The sequence below is a fragment of the Anser anser genome, assembly GCF_964211835.1.
Source record: "Anser anser genome assembly, chromosome: 16".
Classification (NCBI taxonomy): domain Eukaryota; kingdom Metazoa; phylum Chordata; class Aves; order Anseriformes; family Anatidae; genus Anser; species Anser anser.
Window position 1 is genome coordinate 6237945 of NC_139737.1, and position 19828 is coordinate 6257772.

Sequence of the window (19828 nt, forward strand, 5' to 3'; positions counted from 1 at the left end):
CGCCTTGGTTCCTCTCACCTTCACAGCTTTCTAACCTCCTTCCCGTTGCTGTTTCCCTACAAATACAGTCAAAGGGCTGGTCCTGGATTCACATGAAAAAAGGTCAGCTCCAAGGATGATTTTTAAAGACAGAAGTGTCTTCCTCAGTCCAAAGACAGGCCTGTGAGGGCAGGCCAGGCGGACTGTAGTGTTGGCAACTAGACATCGTGCCCACGGAGGGCAGAAGAGATGCGTCCTCCCTCTCCTGCCCCAGAAAACTTGCACAGCATCTAAACCTCACAGCCTGAGCTCGGGCTTAGGATTCATCCAGTGCCTGTAAGTAAGATGTCAATGTCACTCTGTCAACAAATCTAAAAGCAAAGTCCCCTGCAGACCTGTAACATCAAAACAGCAGACAAATGCCTGAGACAGATTATGCATGAATACAGCGACAAGTCCGCAGCCGCTGCATTGTCCAACTCTGTCTATTCCCAGTGTCTGAGGACGAGTGGCAAAGAGAATGCATTTAACAAGAAGAAAAAGACATTAAACATCAAACATCCCTTTGCTTCTGACAATTAATTGAGAAGAAAACCTCATAATCAGTTGCAGATTTGTCTCCCTGTAGCTAGCGTGACTCTGCTCAATTATCACGCTGCAGTCCGGACCGAGGAGCTTGGTTCTCAGCTTTGTAGTCCATGGGGACAGGGAGGCAGTGGGCAGAGCTGAAAGGTTAAAGGTGGCAGGGGGAGGGCGCCAGGGGTGTCACTGTCTCTGTGTTAGCCGTAAATAATAGAAACCAGTGTGGTCTTCGGCTTACAGTCCAGCTTGAAACGCACACGGGGTGAGGGGCTGTCAGCAAGGTGCTGGGAATGTGTGTGCAGAAACCTGCCCTGCACTGAGGGAGGTCTACGCCCGCAGGGAGCTCTATGTTGATAAGCAAAGACATCTCAAGGACACTGTGTATGAAGATGCTGCCCCTGCTTTCCATTCCCTCTGCAGTCCTAGTGCCACTAAGTGCCCATCAGTCTCCAATGGACAACAGCCCTGTATGAAAAAGTCACAGCCATTTACTGGTGGCCTTCCCCTGGCAGTGTCCTCTGCCACATCTGGAGGAAACGACCCCAGCCCCTGCCAGCCCCTAATCTCTCCCTCTCTTCCCAGCTGAGTTTGCAAAGACTTATTTCCAAGCTAGCTCGGCTGATTTGGGGTGGGATGGTTGGGGCAGCCATCAGATCCTTAGAAGGATGCACTGCTCTCTGGCGGGGAGGAAGGCTGGGGCACACTCTTCTCCCTCGAGCACAGCCAGGGTCACTCTTATGGGGTGAATCGCCCACAATTGTGCCTTACACCATGCAGCAGAGGCATTAAGGAAACTATGAAATGCTGTTGAAGTTAAAGCTGGTTGATTCCCTCATGTTAGCAGCAAAAGCAATTCCTGCAGCTGCAGCCTTGGCCACTCCCCTGTTACAGCAGAGACCAAGCACAGCCCTGATTGCCTTAACGCCGTGATGTAAAATGGGTAAAACAAATCAATCACTCGGAGATACTTAGACCTCATCTACGTTTGCCCCTGGAGTAAAATAAAAGCATCAGTGCCCTGACCTTTCTCCCACGTGAGCTTGTTTCTTTACACTCCAGAATTAAGCCGCTGAACAAGGGGTCCCTGGCACACGCAGAAATTGATGGCATTGGAAAGGGTTCAGGAGAGCTCTGGACCTGGGCCGAGGAGCAGTGGGAACCAGCGGTGCTGATCTTTTCCAGGGCAGATTCTGAAAAGACCTGGCTGGAACCCAAGCAAGAGAAGAAAGGCAGATGTGCCCTGGCCTTCCTGACACTCTGGGTCTTCCCTCAGTCCAGGGGTTACATTCGCTACCACCTGAAAGCAAAACAGCCTTAAAAGCGAGCGTGCAAGTATGCTAATCTCTTAGGACAGCACATGCATAAAAGCAAGTGTTCATATAAATGATACCCCTCACGTCAGGCTGAATTTAATCATCAAAGGAGAAAAAGCACATTTTGTTTGGTCTTTTACTAGTCAAAAATGGCTGGTATTTAATAAGCCCTGGAGCCAGATCTCAGTAGGACAGGCTTTTTATGGGCCAGAGGCACCTACCGTCCCGTCCCTCTCCACACACAGCCACTGACCTATGTCCAGCTGATTTGAATTTACTTCCTAAATCTGATGCTTCTCCCAGTTAGATCAAAAAAAAAAAAAAAAAAAAAGAGAGAGAGACAGAGAGAAACATGGCATTTCTAGACCACAGTTCTTGGTGTCACTACACATTACTGATAATTTAGGAATGCTACAGAACATCTCAAGTTTAAAGTACTTTCATGGTTCCAATGGAGAGCTAAAACAGATGGGGTTTCAGTGTGACCTTTCAACCCACCAAACACTGTTGACCCAGATTATAGTTCAACAAAGCTGCTCTCGGATTCATGTTACATTTTGGGAGAAACACCAGGGTTACAGTGAGAAGGGAGAGGCTGCTCGGGGGCAGCTCGGATGGCTGGCTCCAAGAGCTGCTGGCTGGGGCTGGCACCTCTGCCCCGCTCCTCGCCTTTATGCCAAGGGAGGTGCTCAGTGCTCGGAGAGAGCCCCGCCGAGCTGTCATAAAACGCTGGGAAAGGAATTCAGGGATGGGAAGAATAACAGCTGGGTGATTTCACTGAGTAATCAAGGAGAGGGTCAAAAATTAGCAAAAAGGGAGGGGTGCTCCAGCCGAAAAGCCGTTTTTTCCAAGCTCAGGCTTCCCGCTAGAAAGCAGGAGCTGCAGACTTGTGGTGGTGTTGAAGAGGGGCCAGGTTTTATCGCAGAGGGGGCTGCGTTTCAGCAGAGGGTGAAGAGATTGCTACAGCCCAGGCGGCTCGGCGGCGGGGCTGGCCAGCCCGAACAATGTGCCCACCCAGGCTGGGTCGCAGCGAGCCCAGCTCGGCTGTCTGAGCCCAGCCGGTTGGGAACTGGAGCAGGACCATAAACCGCCCAGTGCTGTGGCATCCTATTGAAATGGATGAAGTTCCTGTCAATGTGCTATTATTTTAGACATTACAGCACTAAAAATAGTGCTTGTATTTTTTTAGCAAGCTTGTTGTTTTCAGGAGCTCTGAAAATATAAAGGGTTCCATAAGTGCTAAGAACAAGCTTGTGAAATAGTCTCACTGGAATACAAAACCACTTGAAAATATTGTTTGTTACATTTCCCTATGAACCCAACAATAGACTACATGGACCATTTTGCTCAGACACTGAATTTATTTTACTATAAGAAAATATAGGGGAACCCCCCACAAAACCTAACTAGTTTTTCTCTATTCCAGGCAGCAGCCAGAATCTGGACTCTCACGAAGTGTTTCCGAAATGCTATCACCATGCCAAAAGCTTCTTCCATCTTTGTCCGCCAAAATAAAACGTTCCTGCTCCAAACCTTAATTATCTCTGCTTGTAACAACAAAACCAGAAAAACAACTCTTACGTCCTTCGAGTGGAGATCAGCTGCATGAGAAGGACCGGGCTCATCTTAATCCCGGTAAGACTGACATGTGTCCTAATTGTGAAATCCGTACAGCATTTTTCAGAGCGGCTTTTTGCAACTGCTGCCCACGTCTATCACTGCTTGTTGGAGCCCTGCCGGAGCCTCTGCCCCCCAAGCCGCCAGCACCGCAGCCACTGGCGGGGGCAGCTCCAATTCTCCCCGGTCCAGCACGAGGTCGTCGAGCAAAACCTTCGGTACCCGGTGGGGAATTTCCCAACACATCATCCCGGGAGCCCTCGATGCAGAACAAGTAGGAGCTTATCACCGTGTCGCTGTTCTGTAACTGAAATGGGATGATGATGTGCTGGTAGCTGGCCAACATTTTGTGTTGCAACATTTTCCAGATTATAGCAGATGATAAAGGTGCTGCGTTTAATGAGTTTTGTCAACTCAGTTATCGCTTTCACATCGCACGAAGCAAGTTTGGGGCTAGACTTAGCAGCTCTGCAGCCCCTTTCATTCCAAAATTTCAAAGTGATTTGTCCGCATTAATCACATCTCAACGCTGCCTTGTGAAATATCTGTTTGGGCTCCGTAAGAGCATGAGGGCTGGCTGCAGCCACCCCGGCCAAAGGTGTGGAGGGGTAGCAGCTGCCCGGCGAGCAACAGCTGGCGTGGCACAACCCTTCCCTGGACTACGCTCAGCCACCTGAGATCTGTGGGGCAAGAGCACTGCCAGGCACTTTACTATTACTGTGTGTAACACCACTGCATGGATTTTTCTTCCCTGAATTTAGAACCCTCCTAAACTCTCAGCCCTCTCCATGTCTCCTAGCAGGGAGTTTTGTAGTTTAAATACAGAGAGTGTTAAAAAGATTCTGCTTTTCCTGCCTCTGACTCTGCCTTCTCCTCACTTCCTTTGGTTTGCTGCTTTGTTGGAAGAGACATCCCCTGCTCACCTTCCCCACGCCACCCAGGCTTTGGAGACATCTATCCCTTCTAAGTCCTATCTTCTCAAAAGAGAAAGGCCAGAAACACAGTCGTGTTTAAATATCCGATTGCTATATATGTGCCAAACTGCCACTGAAACCAGTGCTAAGAGAACGTAAAATCCTTGGGGAATGACCCAAAAGGGTTTGCCATCCAGCATGTGCAATGTCAGAAAGCACTCGTCCCAGCTCCCTCTTTCTTGCTCTGACCAACAGGCACGTGCACAGAAATAAGATGTTATGCAGTGAGCAACAAGCCAAGATGTTATACAGTAAGCAACAAGCCTTTCCCGTTGTGTGATGGGAATTAACGAGGCTGACTCTACCTGCCAGATGTGTTCCTTCTCCAGGCTTACTCTGCCCTGTTGGCAGGGGACGTGAGAGGATGGGGAGAGGCACAGATTAGCATTCAAAACTAAGTTTTATATTTAGATGACTATGAATACATACATGTACTCTTTCCTCATCTTCTCACACCACTTATTTTCTGTTTTTAATTACTTTAAAAACTCTAATTTTGAAAGATTATTATTTCTTTAATCAAATTTTTGCCTGCACCCCAAACGCAGGCTTAATGTTACAGCTATGGCTGTAAGTCCAAAGGAGACAGATTTTCTGTCCCCACCCATGAAGAACAGTTGATTCATTTAAAACTGTGCCAAGGCCATATGCAAATCTTCCTAATAGAAGCAGCTGCCGGACTCACAGCCCAGGGGATAAACACAAGTTATGCTCATGCCGCTGCCCCAACTCATGTCCCCAGAATCACATTCAGGTGGATGAAATCGCCGTGAGCTCGCTGCAGCCACGGAGGTAATTGTAAAGGAGAGCTGAAGCCCCTGTACGCCGGGGATGCAGCTCAGGCAGCAGGAGTGCAGCCTGTGTAGGAAAATCTGTAGGAAAATGTGCCTGGGCTCTCCTGCAGCAAACTGGCATTGTCCTCGGGCAGCTGTGCCAGTCTGCAGCACATTAGGGTTTGGCCCATGTTTGCTGTTGAGAAAACAACCTTCCATCTGGATTTCATCCTCCTAAACCCCGTGTGTATATTTTATTTGTGTATATTCTGTAACTGACAGAATGTTTTATACAGTTTTAGGATAGACACTAGGATGATACCTAGGAAAACAGCTCTTTTGTGTTAAATGGAAAAGACAGCCTTTCTGCTTTGCTCTTTTAAAGCTTGTCTGACAAATATCTGGATGAACCTAAGTCAGGGAAAGACCAAGTCAGAACTGATGAAGAGGGGGAGAACCTGGAGGAACTGAAGGTCCCCCTCTCACTGTCCAGTCCAGGAGCCCAGCCTTCCAGCTGCTGCCCACCAAATGCCAGGCCACAGGTCCTGCTTCTCACTTTTAAACAGTAACAGAAATCCTCTTAACTCTGAGCTCCTTTGGTGGAAATCAAACGTCCCTGCTTAGTGGTAGGATGTCAGGTGGCTGCGACTGACTACGCTTCGTCCCCTAGAAAGCATATAAAATCAAGGCATATCACTACACTGCTTCTTTTCTGCTCCTTTCACATCCCCAGTCTTGATCAGTGATCCATGCTTTTTGTTGCCTAAAAACTAGGTTTCCATAACATGTTTTGCTGTGGACAGTTTATCCTTTTATTTTTTTTATTTTTTATTTTTAACAGAAACTGCAGCCAGATCAGGCTCCAGTGCCCCGTAATCTCTTGTTTGTTTATATAGTCCATGAAGGAAAGAGTCCAACAGCAGAACGTGTTTGAGAGCATCGCACGTAGTACCCGTTTCACATCCCCAAAACATCACACACTGCTTCTCTGCAGAGCCCGCACCTCCAGGAGGTGGAGTTGCCAATCACAGTCATGGTCCACAGCTTCCCAGCTTGGGTCAAACTGCAGTGACCCGGTCTGCATCAAACCTGGAGCTGTTCTGGAAACAGTTTTCCCCTCTAGCTATTAAAAAAACAAGGGAGAGAGATTTTCCCGTGAGTTTTAAGACTCCAGAATTATTTCAAGGAGCAGCATTTCAAACCAATGACGATGTGCCATATGGTTAGAGTAAGTGTAAGAGTAAGGTTGAATTTCTTGGAAAAGAAACAAACTCCTTTTCAGCTGCAGAGAACCCAAAACCAAAACAGAAACATCCCTCCTTTTCTTTTCTCCTTGTGTCATGTAAATTTGTGGAGGAATATTATCAAAGCGAGACACACTGTGTGAAGTCGTGTTATGTATACTGTTCACAATGGATAATTTATTTTGGGTTAATTGCTCCTGTCCAAGACCCATCACTGTCTGAGTCAGATGCTCCAGATTATGTAATGGTTTGGGAACCTATGTCCGCAGGGCAGAGATCCCCTTTTGGAACACGTATTTCTCCCTCTACGGCTCTCTCATGTCTTAAAGAGGTTAAGGTAGCAGAAGGTTAACAACCCAAAAAGCTCCATTAAGAAATCTGAATATACCAGGTGAAAATATGGTATTCAGTTTAATTCAAGTAATTATTCCAGAAGTGTTTCTTGTGTGCTATCAGTAAATACATCAGGCAGATGACCGACTTTCTGTTGGAGGGCTGTTTTTCACAGAAGGACAATTAACAGAGGAAAAAAAAACTTGCTCTGAAGCTGTACTGCATCTGATCAGTGCTTAATGTAGAACATTGTTGAGAAAGAGGAGGAAGCATGAAGAAGGTAATTCTCACTCCCTGAGTTTCAGAGCCAGTCCCAGCCAGGACAATGGCTCAGATGCCCCGCTCTGGTGCTGCTCTGCAGCCGTCCTGTAGCAGTGGAGCTTCGCACAAACCTCCCCAGAGGGTGATCTGCTCCCATGAGGGCCAGCTGCAACATTTCCCCGCACTCTTTCCATCACTAAAATGCTACAAAGGGATTCCAAATTCTTACCCAAAGCCTCCACAGTTGAGGTTGAACTTAATGTTCCACTTTGGGTGCAATTTTCAAACCCATCAAATGCTTGAGAAGAGAACAAACATTCACATATGTGTTTTTTTCCTTAAAATTCCTTCCTTCATCTCATTTGAGGACTCTTCTGACCATCACTCTAGACTTCATCTGAGCCTCAGGGCTGCAAAAAGTTGTGCCCAGTTTCAGACTTTGCAATAACAGTTTTGCTTAGATTTACATTCAACCTCAGAAGATGCAAACCATTTCTACGGCTAATTTAATGAAGGATGATAGTCAAAGAAATCCTCTTCCCACCTCGAGAAATAATATTATTTAAATGGAAGAAAACTGTTCTTAATTAATAATGAAGTATGAAACATATATAATTTACAATGATGACACTGGGGAGAAACACTGCCGCATTGTTCCAGCAAGATGATCAATGACATCAAAATACGAGTCTCAGAAATTTGAATTGTTCTAGACTGCAATCGGGAAAAATAAAATGGCTCCACCTACTTACCAGTGAAAAAATATATCTTCTGAAAAAGTCCTCCAATTTTCAGTCATTCTGGACTTTATGCAATATCTTGTGGCTTTTTCTGGTGCTGTTTTTATGATGTTGACAATCAAATCTCCAAGTGACATCAGTACTGGTGGGACAAAAAAGGAAACAAAATGAAACGGTTAGAGCATAGACATTCTGGAAACTCAAAGCAAATAAAAAAAAAATCACTGGAAAAAACCATAGTGGATCTTAATTAAGAGCCTGTCTTTATTGTAGCAAAGCAAATCATTAACAGCTTGTGTTTAAATTTCTATCGGTATTTCCTTTCCAAACAGTCAAGGAGCGTAGCTAACAAAATACGCCGTGTGGCCATGCACAAGATAATCATCAGCTTAATTGGACCAAAGTGCATTAACATCTTCTAGCTCGATACCAACAAAAGTCCACCAAAAAATAGCCACATAATTCACCATCTAAACTTCAGCTCTTCCCTGAGCATGAATCACAGGATCCTATAATTGCTCCCCAGTGGCAAAACCACAAGCATGGAAGTAAATGAACCATGATAAGAGTCTCTCATATTAAAAGCATCATAAAAGCCCAAACACAAAGCCTAGCAAGAAGTGCCCTTCTCCACATGGCACAGCTTTGAGCAGGCTGCATTCACCCCCCCGGGTGCAGCCTGTGCTCTTCTGCGCACTGGAATTCGGCCGCTTCGTGACAATATTCCAGACATGGAATTAACACTTCTGAAAGCTTTTAGGGATCAAAGGTTGTCCCCTTCGCAAGTTTTTTCATACCGAGGACATGATGAAGCAGTCTGGCTCTAGTTGGAAAAATAATTCAGATGACACTCGGAGGGCTTGTGGTAAGAGGCGGCGGCTGGGGAGCCGGGACCGAGGTTGGCTTCAGCCTGGCGGCGCGGTCTCCCGGGCAGGCTTTGCCCTCGCACCGATGTGGCCACTGCAGAAGAAGCCTCTGCCCTCCATCTGCAGGGAACAGGGTCTGCTGCTAACACTCCTCAGGGGTCTTACAGATGGAGACCCACGTACCGAAACAGCTCCTGCTTGCCCCGGAGTTAACTCAGACTACAAACGTTACGCGGAGCAATGGGATGCTTGCTAACTGGCACGTAGTCCTCCATCAGAAGCGAGCCAGAGTCGCAGCTCAGAGGCAACCCGCCTTCCCTGGGTGAACCGAAGGGCAGCACCCTCCCTGGGAGTGACAGAAAGTCAGCCCCTAAGCTGTGCAGACAGACAATGATTTTAGTTTAGTTTAGTTTTTATAGGTGACACATCCAGAGCTAAGGGTAGTGTCTCAGTCCCCGTGACAAAATGGGATTGTTGCTGCTCTGTCGCTGCTGGTGATGGTGAAGAGAGCTGCGCTGCTGCTGGCTCCAGCTGGTGGGGGTGTTACACATCCCAATTCCATCCCCTTTGCAGTGGGAAGCCGGCACTATATTTGCAAGACCCTAACTGACCGAGCTGTCCAAGCTCTGTTTTCAGTGGGCTTTCAGGTGTTTCGAAGACCCTTTTGACAGCATGTGCCCAATTCCTTCAGGCACTATCAAAAATGCCGTCTTTCCTGGGGATGGCTGACTAAACAGAAGTTTCAACAATCATGTCATAAATATCTCAAGACAAGCCTGTTGATTCAGTGAAATGTGTGGTTGGCTCCTATTGTAAATGCATTCACAGAAAACCTCACAGTCCGCTGCCACTTGGGATTAGTTGTGAGCAAAAACGAGAAACGTTTGGGGGGTTTTTTAATAACATTTTGATACATTACAAAGTGGCTTTTCTTTTAATTTTATACCACATCGTTTGAGATGACATGAAGCAACATAATTTGTCAAGACAAGATATATAAAAATAAATAAATAAGAAGGGATTAGAAGGAGAGGCGGTTCTGAAAGTTTGTTAGTTGGAAATGGCTCTAATTTAAATCAGAAATGTCTGGATTAGATTATTCTGACAAGCTAAAAGGAGGCAAAATTGTGCTACACATTTATGAAGCAAAAAGGACATGGAGAGAAAGAGATGTCTTCTGGCTGAGCGGGTGGCTCTCCAACCCAGCCGCCTCTGGGTTTGAGTCCAGATCTGATAAAGGCTGGTAGCCCTGAGCAAGCCACTTTAAAACTTCAGATCCATGGGTGAGCCAGGCCATGAACCAGACACATTCAAATCAGTAACCATCAGAGGGCAGAGGACATCACTTTTACGGTTAAGATGATCTTTCTACTGAATAAAGTCCTAGACTTTGGCAGGCAAATCCAGTTACCGACCACTTCTAGGAAAGGGGAAAGTCTTCCCACTCGGCAAACCTCCCCAGCGTGACATGCAAAGCCCCAGCAGCGACGGGGCAGAGATCCTCCCGACCAAACACAAACCAGCCTCACTGTAGTCAGCCGATCAACCAGAAATCAAACTAACCCAAGCAGAGCTTTTAATTCTAGCAAAGAACAGTCAAATATTTCCAGCTGGAGAAGGGGAGATCCGGCTTATCTGATAGTTCAGGGAGCAGCTTATTTAACCGAAGTGCAAAGTCCCAGGTCCCCATCTGAAACCTGCAGAGCAGAGGCTGAACCAGAGCCCTCCACCCCTCTGCTGTACCGGCCAAGATGTTTGGCAGAGTGGTAGACTAGTATCCTGACCTTTTCTTCCTGAAATTTTCCTAAATTTCACCATCGTGGGTGGAAGTGGCACTGAAACAGATATTTTCTAAGTAAAACTGCACATTTCTAAAAATCAGCATTTCCCCCGGGAGCCTTTTTTAAAATAAAACGAATTATAATATGGAGCTTGTGGAGCACTTTGAAGAAAAACAGTATTATTAAAACAATACTGTTCTAATTCCAATAATTACTATAATAAAACTAAAAGGATTATATGATTATATTCACATTATGGTATTACCTTATGTCTCAAAGGATCCAGCAAGAATTTCAAAAAGAAATTATTACAACAGTTCAATCATTTCTTAGCAGCTCTAACCCCCTTGGGCTAGGTGTCAGAGGAAAAAAAACAAACAAAAAAAAAAAAACAACTCTCCAAAGCCATGAAAGTTTAAAGACCCAGCTTGTCAGAATGACGCCCTCCTTACACATGTATAATTTGTGCTTATGGATAAATGGCAGCGGGATCCTGGCACTGGCATTTTAACTAGATGAATATAAACACCACCATGCCAAAAAGCAGCCCTATGCTGTGCACAAAAGTAAATTTAACCTCTCAGACAGCACATGAGAAAATTCAGTCCTAACTGTTCTCCCAGTCAGGATTTTTCTTTCTAAGCACTCATGTGAAAGCCTTCTGCGTGATCAAGTTCCTGGGTTTTTCTTTACTTCTCAGGCAGAAAGAATAAGTCCCTCTTGCTGATACTTTAATCTCGGTTCTTTAAAATCCAGATAGGGTGAGCATGAGGTTCAGCCTCCTGCTCCATGCCCTTCAGCTCCTGCAATGCCTCGCCTTACAGCTTGCTTACAGATATATTTCAATTGGTAATATTCAAAATTTCCAAATGGAAAATAGCTGCTGGTATGTGAATATGGCCAAATTGCAGGACAATTTTATTCCCACCAGTCGTTGCCATGCAGTGTGAAATTACAGCTCATATTACTCCATACCATGGCTTGCAGAAATTTGGAATAAAACTTTAAAAATATTAATGTGTATGCAAATGCAGTCTTGCACATAAATCAAGCACGCACACTTCATCTGGTGCTTTGGCTTTATGAAATGATAGATCAAAGCAGAACAAATGAGAAGATGGAGCCCAAATTAACACATTAACTGAAACAGAGCACTCTCAGATCCTGGAAACCACTCTGTCTGGGTGTCACATATCCGATTACATTCCTCATAACTCAAATGACAGAACAGGCTGGGAGAAGCGAGGATGCCTATTCCTACTCATCACCAGCTACTCACATTAATTTTTTTCAGAGTACTAATAATTATCCTTAAAGAAGAACAATTAAAATCCAGTGTAATTGGAAGTCTGGTTATGATTACAGATGAGTCAAACTGCTTTGGAAAACGAACACAGAACTGTTTGGAGCTCTATTGGTATTTTATTAATCATGTCATTAAAATGGATACATAAAATGGGTGCAGCTATACAGTGGGATCTTCAAAAGCTCTCACTAGCCGCACTCTGCTCCTGGTAAAGTTGGTAGAAGTTTTATTCCTTGAGTTTAATGGGAGCAGGGTTATGCAAGAACTAAGTGGTTTTTTTTTATAACATCCCACCCATCTCGTTCGGAGGCAGCCCTTTCTTTCTGGTGATCCCATAATCCTGAAAGGATTTTGCTGTCCCAACAGCAGACCCGAGACTGGAGGCGCTACAGGGCCTTGAGCCTGGGGATATGGGGCAGGGGAGATCTTCCCATCTTCCTCCATCTATCGGGGACAAGACCCGATAGCAGCTGGGGCTCCGTGTCGTGGAGGGAGGACTCAGCCTGAGCCTGGATGCTGAGCCTGCTGCTGGGGGTAGAGCGCATGAGACTTGGCCTTACAGAGCTGAAGAGTAATGCAGCAATTTGGAGCAGATGGTTAGCATCAGAGAGCTGTTTAAAGAAACAGTGTTGAGAGTAGAGAGCTGAAAAATAACATAACAGGAGATTTATTTGTGGTCGTTGGTTCAGGGCTGTCTAAGAAACATCAGCAGTGGCTGGCACTGTCAATTCATCACAGATAACATGGAACCTTGAACCAAATAGATTTTGGCTTTTTGTTTTGCAAAACCAAAGCCTAATCCGATAAGAGTGGGTCTAAACAAAGCAAAACCTCTTATACTGTCCTCCAAGATGGCTCCCTCGGGCACCAGACCTCCAAAGCAGGTTGTTAAGAAAAAATGGGAAAGTACCGCAAAATGCAGAACTTCAGGGATAAAGCTTTCCAGTGTTTTGCTTCTCAATCATTTTGTCACCATTGGAAATTTGGGCTGAATCACGTTGGAAAAATGGGCGATCATTCATAGAAAGCAAAGGTAAAGAACAAGAACAAGCAGTGGGAATTAAGCTTAGCTCTCTGCACTGCCCACTGCTCTGGCCAACTCTGGAGAAACCTCTCAGATGCACGGACAACCCTCTGCAGCTAAGCAAGTGATGCCAGCAGGCTAGAAGAGGTACACTACCAGCAAAACTTCTTAACAGCATAAATAACTTGAAAAAGATGAGTTTAAAGTAGATTGTCATCTGGTTTTGTTCCAAGAACGCACCTACCCAGAATTAAATCAATCATACAAATCTCTAAAAAGGCAGCAAAAGATCTCAAACTCCAAACAATACACCAAAAAGTGGTGCTAAAATTAAAAGAAGGATTCCCTGAATAAGATGATATAAGACCTTAATTTTCATGCTGTAATTAAAAAAAAAATCTACTCATAATCCCCTTGAAAAGTGATCCCCTTGGAATGAATTGTCTTAATGCTTTACATCTGAAGGAAGCAAGGTAAGACAGTGCTATACTGCATTTTCTTCTATCTGAGGGAAGCTGGAAATAATCTGGAGAAAAGATTATTTCCAACTTTCCAGCTCTTTTTCTATAATTAACAGGATGTAAGACATAACAAACAGAGGCTGAAGAAAACCACAAACTCTCCATATGGGGTTCAGTTCCTGTTTACTAGTATCCTGTTTACGGCATAGGCTTTGATGGTCAGATAATCAGGCCTCTCATGTTCCCAGAATGACCACACTTATTCTGTACTTATTTAAGACTGGGAAGACTTTTTAATAAAAAAATATGTCGAGGAAACAAAGCAGAGAGAGATTATAACAATATGCATCGCTACGGAAATACCAGACTCATTGTTATAGAATACAAAATTACCAAATACCCTTTTGTGTGAAAATAGCAGGGCGATGTGAATTGTTAGTTCAAATGGAGGCGAGGAACAAAGTCCTTTCCCTCCCGCCACCATCCTCGTCTGTGTCGGGGTCATCTAACGCCCAGCTGGAGGAAGCAGAGATGCCCGTTTCCCAGAGCATCCCGGCCTGGGGCATGCAGTGTTGCTGGTGGCCAGGGGCTCAGCAGGGGCAGGAGGCAGGTGCTGCTCGTCAGCCCGCACACCTCGGCTCCAGGAGAAGGAGACTCAGCTGTGGGCTTGGCTGCTGCTCTTTGCTAAGGTGTTGTCTTTGACCCAGAGGGCCAGTTCAGATCCGCAAAGTGCAGATAAACCCGAGTGGCACCAGGACAAATAAAACCCAACCATTTTTATACATGGCAGAGTTGATTCCTGCCTTGTTGCATGCCATTCTGTTTATCTACTCAGAGGTGTAAATCTTGGTGAAATCTGGTTGAAATGGAGACAGCAGAAAGTGCATGCAGGACTTTTCTGTTTCTGCTGTTCTTGCATGTAACGCTGCTTCCCAGGCAGCAATTGCATCTTACCTGGGGGGAACACAACTTTTTGATAGCCATTTATCAAAGTGCTGAAAAGGTCGAATTGCACATTGCCAGGGGCAGCCCCGTGCTGCACTGCAGGAGGAGGACTCAGTCCTGCCAGACTGCAGCAGGACGAGTCTAGGCAGGGGGCTGCATCCCACAGCATGGGACAGAGGGACGCATCGCCCCCTTGGCACCACTTCCCTGCACCATGGGCTCTCTGCCTGGCTTGAGCACCTATCTGGGACCAAATGAGACTTATGAAATGACTTCCAAACTGCCTCGATCCGTCAGAGGAGAACACGCAACTCTAAAAGACAATTCTTATCTTCTTGGCATGGGAGACTAAAACAAAGGATTCAAAACAGCAGTTGGTGGGGAGAAGGAGCCATAAAGTAATTCTTCAGAGACCTGGAGAACGAGTGAAGTATTTACTCAAAAATATCTTAAAGACTAAAAAGTTGCTGCCCACATCTCTGAGACAGCGAGGGCTTTTTGCTTGTGACTGCAACAAAATGCTACCAGGGGAGTTTGCAGCAGGAATGGCAAAATCCCATGAGCTGCATTTTTGGGGCTTTTTGTGCCCCAGATAATAAAAATTTTGCAACATTAGTTACTCTTGTGATATTCACATGCCCTCAGACACAAAGTTTGCCATTGGAGTCAGTTGCTTTCCAGTTTTGACCTGAACTGGAGCCACAGCTGTATGGACACGTTCAGAATTTGGGAAAGCCACAGAAACCTGGAGTCAGTGTAGCAGTTTTGCTGATCCCCTGCTATGATGTCAGCTTCTGTCACCATCTTCACGGAAAAGTGTATTCCCTTCTTTACAAGGAGTTTCTTCTCCTTTCTCTGTAACAGCCAAATTTTAGAAATTTTATTCTATTTGGCACAGGCCAATTTTTCATCATTGTGGGATGTGTTTTTTGTTGTTATGAATTTAACACCATTAATTTCATTGTTAATTTCTTGCAACATTGCCGGTGATGTGTAAAGTGTACAGAATGTACAAAAATAGGAGTTTATTCTTTTTATTCTTCACTTGAGAGGAGAGCTCAGGAGTGGAGTGGCCTGCTGTAGAAGACCTTCCTATTTTTATTTCTTCTTTAGAACTTCTGCTACGAGAACAGTGATTTAGAGAAGTTACGCTTAGCAATCAAAATTTTCTCATTACTTTGTAGCTGTATGTGCTAAGAAAGCTTGCAAGTATTTAAGTAAATAAAATTAAGAATGATTGCTAGATAGTCAGAGATAACATATTGTATAACAGCTTTTATCTGTAACAGAACCAAGGAATCGTCATAAATAAAACTGCTGAAATTATGCATTGCAAATAAATAAGTTTGTTTATTTAGATTTTGCTTGTGATTCTTTCATAAATATCTTTTCATTTTGCTTTTGAATCTGTTCAGTGTTAGAAATGGTTTGCATCCAAAGCCATGTTGCTATACCAGATCTACTGATGTCATATGCTGACTTTACACATGGAATTTTTAAGGACAGCTCATCAGCAAGTCAATGGAGTTGCACAATTTACATCATCTGACAGTCTAGCCCCTATATAGCTCTGTCTGCATCAGTTAAAATCAGGTGACACTTATAGGTTATCATGCTTTCTCCTGACTAGAAACACTGATTTTGTTGTTTTCCTCCCCAAAGAGAATCACTCATATCTTATGAAAGAGGAGGAAAGTCCCCATGACTCACATAGAACCACCTTAATCAGTGTAGTTTGGGAAGGCATCTTGGTCAAGATATGCTTCCTCGGGGAGATGGTCTGCTGGGAAAAGGGCCAACATCTAAAAATTTCTTGGAAAAGATAGAAAACAGATGGAAACTTTTTCAACACTATTGTTTTTTTATGTAAATTATTTTAGTGCTCCTGAAGAGGATGAGATTAAGAACTTTAGAACACAGTTAATTAATAGCAGTGATCTTTGTATAGTTTGCACCATAAATATACCTGGCTTCTAACAGAAGAGCAAACAAGCTGTTTGAAGGGTTATCATGGGAGTGAAAGATTTCAATCTCATTTAGCCTGAGGTTTATCTGAAGAACTCCATTTGGCCAAGATCTCCTCTCAGTCTCCTGATTCATACCAGCATAAATGAGGAAAAAATCTAGCCCAAACATTTTATCAGGTTTAATATCATCATAATTACAAGCAGCCCATTTCTCTCAGTAATTATACCACGGAGATGGAAGTTTAACCCCATCCTTACTCCAAGGTGTTCCCCTCCTAGGTGATGCCTGTGGCATATTCATATTCATTTGTGCTTCTGAATGGCTGCACCCCATATTCTGTGCACAAAATATGACTTTCAGTCATGTTATGGACATCCCATTTAGAGCACGGCCCCTCCAGTAGGGATAAGGTGTAATATTTTTTCAGTAAGTTAATAAGGCTGGATTCAAACCCATAACTGAGAGGCAGCAAGCTCCATAACCAAATAACATTCCCAAGAGCCTTTCAGCCTGCAGGAAAACCATTTCAGTCCATGCAACTCATTCCTAACCATAAAAAAGTCTTAACGATATGTTGTTGGTCGGACTCTGCCATCGGCTCAGCGCAAAGCTTGCCCGATAGGTCAGATGCTCACGGATATAATTTCATCAACTGCTTGGCTCAAGGGAACTCGCTACCTTGCGGAAGGAGCTCAGCACCACGTTCATTAGTCAGTCGTGGCTCACAAAACCCTAATGAGGTCACTATAGTTCATCAAGGTAAAATGACTCACTTGACACCACCCGTGTCACAGCCAGATAAAGATCCTTGCTGCTCCACAAATGCTGCCACTGAGACACTTGTTATCGGTCGTTAAGACAAAGCTATGAGCTGTTGTGAAAATACGATTGACTTCAGAGTGTTTTACTCTGGAGGACTGGAATTAGGCTGAAGATCTCTCTTATTTTTAAAGGATAAACATTGTGATTTTGTTGAGCTGAAGTCTGTAGAATTCATCTTACAAGTTCAGTCATCTGCCTGCCACAGGCCATGAGTTGCTGCCTTTCAGCAGAAAGTGAGGATTCATCATTGTTGTATTATTATTGAACACCCTTTATGTTGATAATAAATCAGTTTAACTACATCTGTCACTGGATGGCTCCAACAATCACGCTATTGCACAAACCCATATACCACCCTCTCTGCAGCCTACTGCAATCCGAGCGCTTTGGGAAAACAACTGTCTCCATTTCAGCTTAGTGTGCTATCTGCAGCCTCGAACAATAAAATCCCCTTACCAGGAGCTTCCAGGAAGTGCAAAAAACTCATGATGTTCATTTACTGAGGGGCCAAAAGGCCAGGTCCTCAGCTGAGAAAATCATAATGGAGCCACAATTTTCTCAGTAAAACTGCTCTCCAAGAAAATCCTTCTCCTGGCGCCCTGCTGAGAAGATTTTCATATTCTCTTCAGTTATCAAAGAGCAATAAATATTAAATAGACTTGGTCAATACTTTTAATGTGGTTTCTTTTTGTTGCGGGAATATGCTGCTTTGCCCAAACAGATATAGTTTGGAGGGGTGGGACAGCTTCAGTAGATTTTTTGAATTTCAATTATTCTTCCAAAAACAATGGTTTGAAATGGTCAAACAAGCTTTCCTTGGCATTTTCACAACAAAAGTTTTATTTGAAGAAACTATTCATTTTGAAATATAAGTTGACATATTGCAAAAAAAAAATAATCTAAACACAAATACAAAGTTTAGTGGTTTTCTGATGAGCTATGGGAAAAAGATTTGAAATCTTAAAAGGTCTTTAGGTACAATAAAACCATTTTCTTATGAATTCTAGTACTAACTGCATACAGTAGCTTCATACTTATAGATTAGTCAATAGGACTATGTTTTATAGAGTATACCAACAAAATAAAATACAGTCTACTAATTATGATATGCATTGAAACTAATTGTACCAAACCAAAACTCCCTTACTTGAAATTAGTGCCAAAACTTCCATTGAATCAAGAGTTTGTCCGGACATAAAACACCAAGCATTTACTCGGGGGCAGATCTTACAGCAAGATCCATCGTGAGGAATCTAATCTGATTCTACTCTTGCAATCATGTATGGCTCCTCCACTACAGCTGAGACAATTTACCCCAGTTTTTGTCTCTGAAAAGCCCAAAGAGGAGAGCTCTAACTGTGCTAGGATGATTTCCAGAGCATTGGGGTTACAAATAAAAAAATTTAAAAAAAAAAATAAAAAAGGGGCTCTTTTTCATTGAGAATCCAACTGAGAATGGAAACTGTAGGGGAAGTGGAGGGAGAGACAGAGCCCCCAATCTCTTTCTGAAATGAGCGGTATTTGAAACTAATCTCTTAGTCTCTGCTCCTCAATGGTGCATAAAATGGCCCATTCAAGGAGTACCAATATTTCTTTCTAGTAAATTATTAACCCTACTAGGAAATGGTTTACGAAAGAGAAGCAGTCAATCTTAAACCCTCTTCACTCAAATAACAGATCTCTAACACATGCAATCCTGCTCCATCGGTAGAAGCTCTTAAACAATACATAATATCTCCTAGGCAACTGCAGTACTATATGAGAGCTGTTTTATTAGTTTCCTAATTAAATTTCAAACTTCATAGCAGTGACAGATTCTTGGTTATCTCTGCTGCAAAAATTCAGATGGGATGCCAGAGGGAAAGGATGGGGCTGTTCGTCTTATTGCATGCCAAGATTTTGCGCTACCGGTTACACTCGTCAACCTCTATCTAAAGCAGTTAAGAGCTATAAAGAATTCATTAAAAGGGCTGAGATTTATTAGAGGCACCTCAAGCTCATTAAGGATGCTGATGAAATGTGAAGCCCTTGAATCGACACACCATTTAAGAAGTGCTCAAGTACAGCTTTTATTTTTTCCTCTTTTTCTCCAAAACACTTCACTTTAAAAAAATATATATAATGTTTTTAATGTTTTCTTTGATGAAAATTATCGTTTTCATCTGTCTCTTTTTTCTTTCTTTTATGAATAGTAAAATCATAGCAAGATTTGAATGTTTTAGAAAGCGGGGAGAAAGATAAGGAATTTTAGAAGATTTTTAATATGGTTTAAATTGTGGGAAAAGCATGAAAAAGAGAAAGGGGAATGAGAGGACTCAAATAGCCACTGCTGTGGAAAAAATAACTTCAATAAACCCAGCTTCCCCCTTGAGGTGAAATAGTGGAATCACTAGAAATGGTGAAAACATGTTTGTTTTTTTCCCTCCGTCCTCTACAGGAATTTCAACTACCCAAAAATTTACAGTCACCCTGAAAACTCAGAGGCTTTTGGACAGAATCTTATTTTTATATCTTCAGCTGAGTTGTTTTAATTTGCACTTTCTCTGTAAAAACAATATTTTTTGAAGAAAGTAGGCATTTTCTGCAAAGCTATTTATCTTGCTGGAACAACATTTACCTCTCCAAATGCCAGACATAATTACCTTTCCAAAAGGAATGAAGGGAGAGAAGAGGAAGCGAGAGACGAAAGGAAGGAAATACGAAAAGAAATGTGGGAAGTCTTCAGCCTGTGTGAGCCGTACGGTAGGTCACAGAGGAGATGCCAGGTGTAGACCTGCCTTTAGCCCATCTCCAAGCCCCAGCAGATTCAGCTCGCCCCCCCTGCACATTAGTAAGCTTG

At 43.6% G+C, this 19828-nt stretch overlaps 1 protein-coding gene across 1 annotated transcript in view; it reads right to left on the reverse strand.

Annotated features, from left to right (window-relative positions):
- SPO11 (SPO11 initiator of meiotic double strand breaks) overlaps positions 1-19828 on the reverse strand; it is a 331627-nt gene that overhangs the window by 119998 nt on the left and 191801 nt on the right. Inside the window, exon 4 of the mRNA XM_083801833.1 lies at positions 7829-7958. The gene's annotated coding sequence lies outside the window, so the exon portion shown is untranslated. The remainder of the gene's footprint in view (positions 1-7828; positions 7959-19828) is intronic.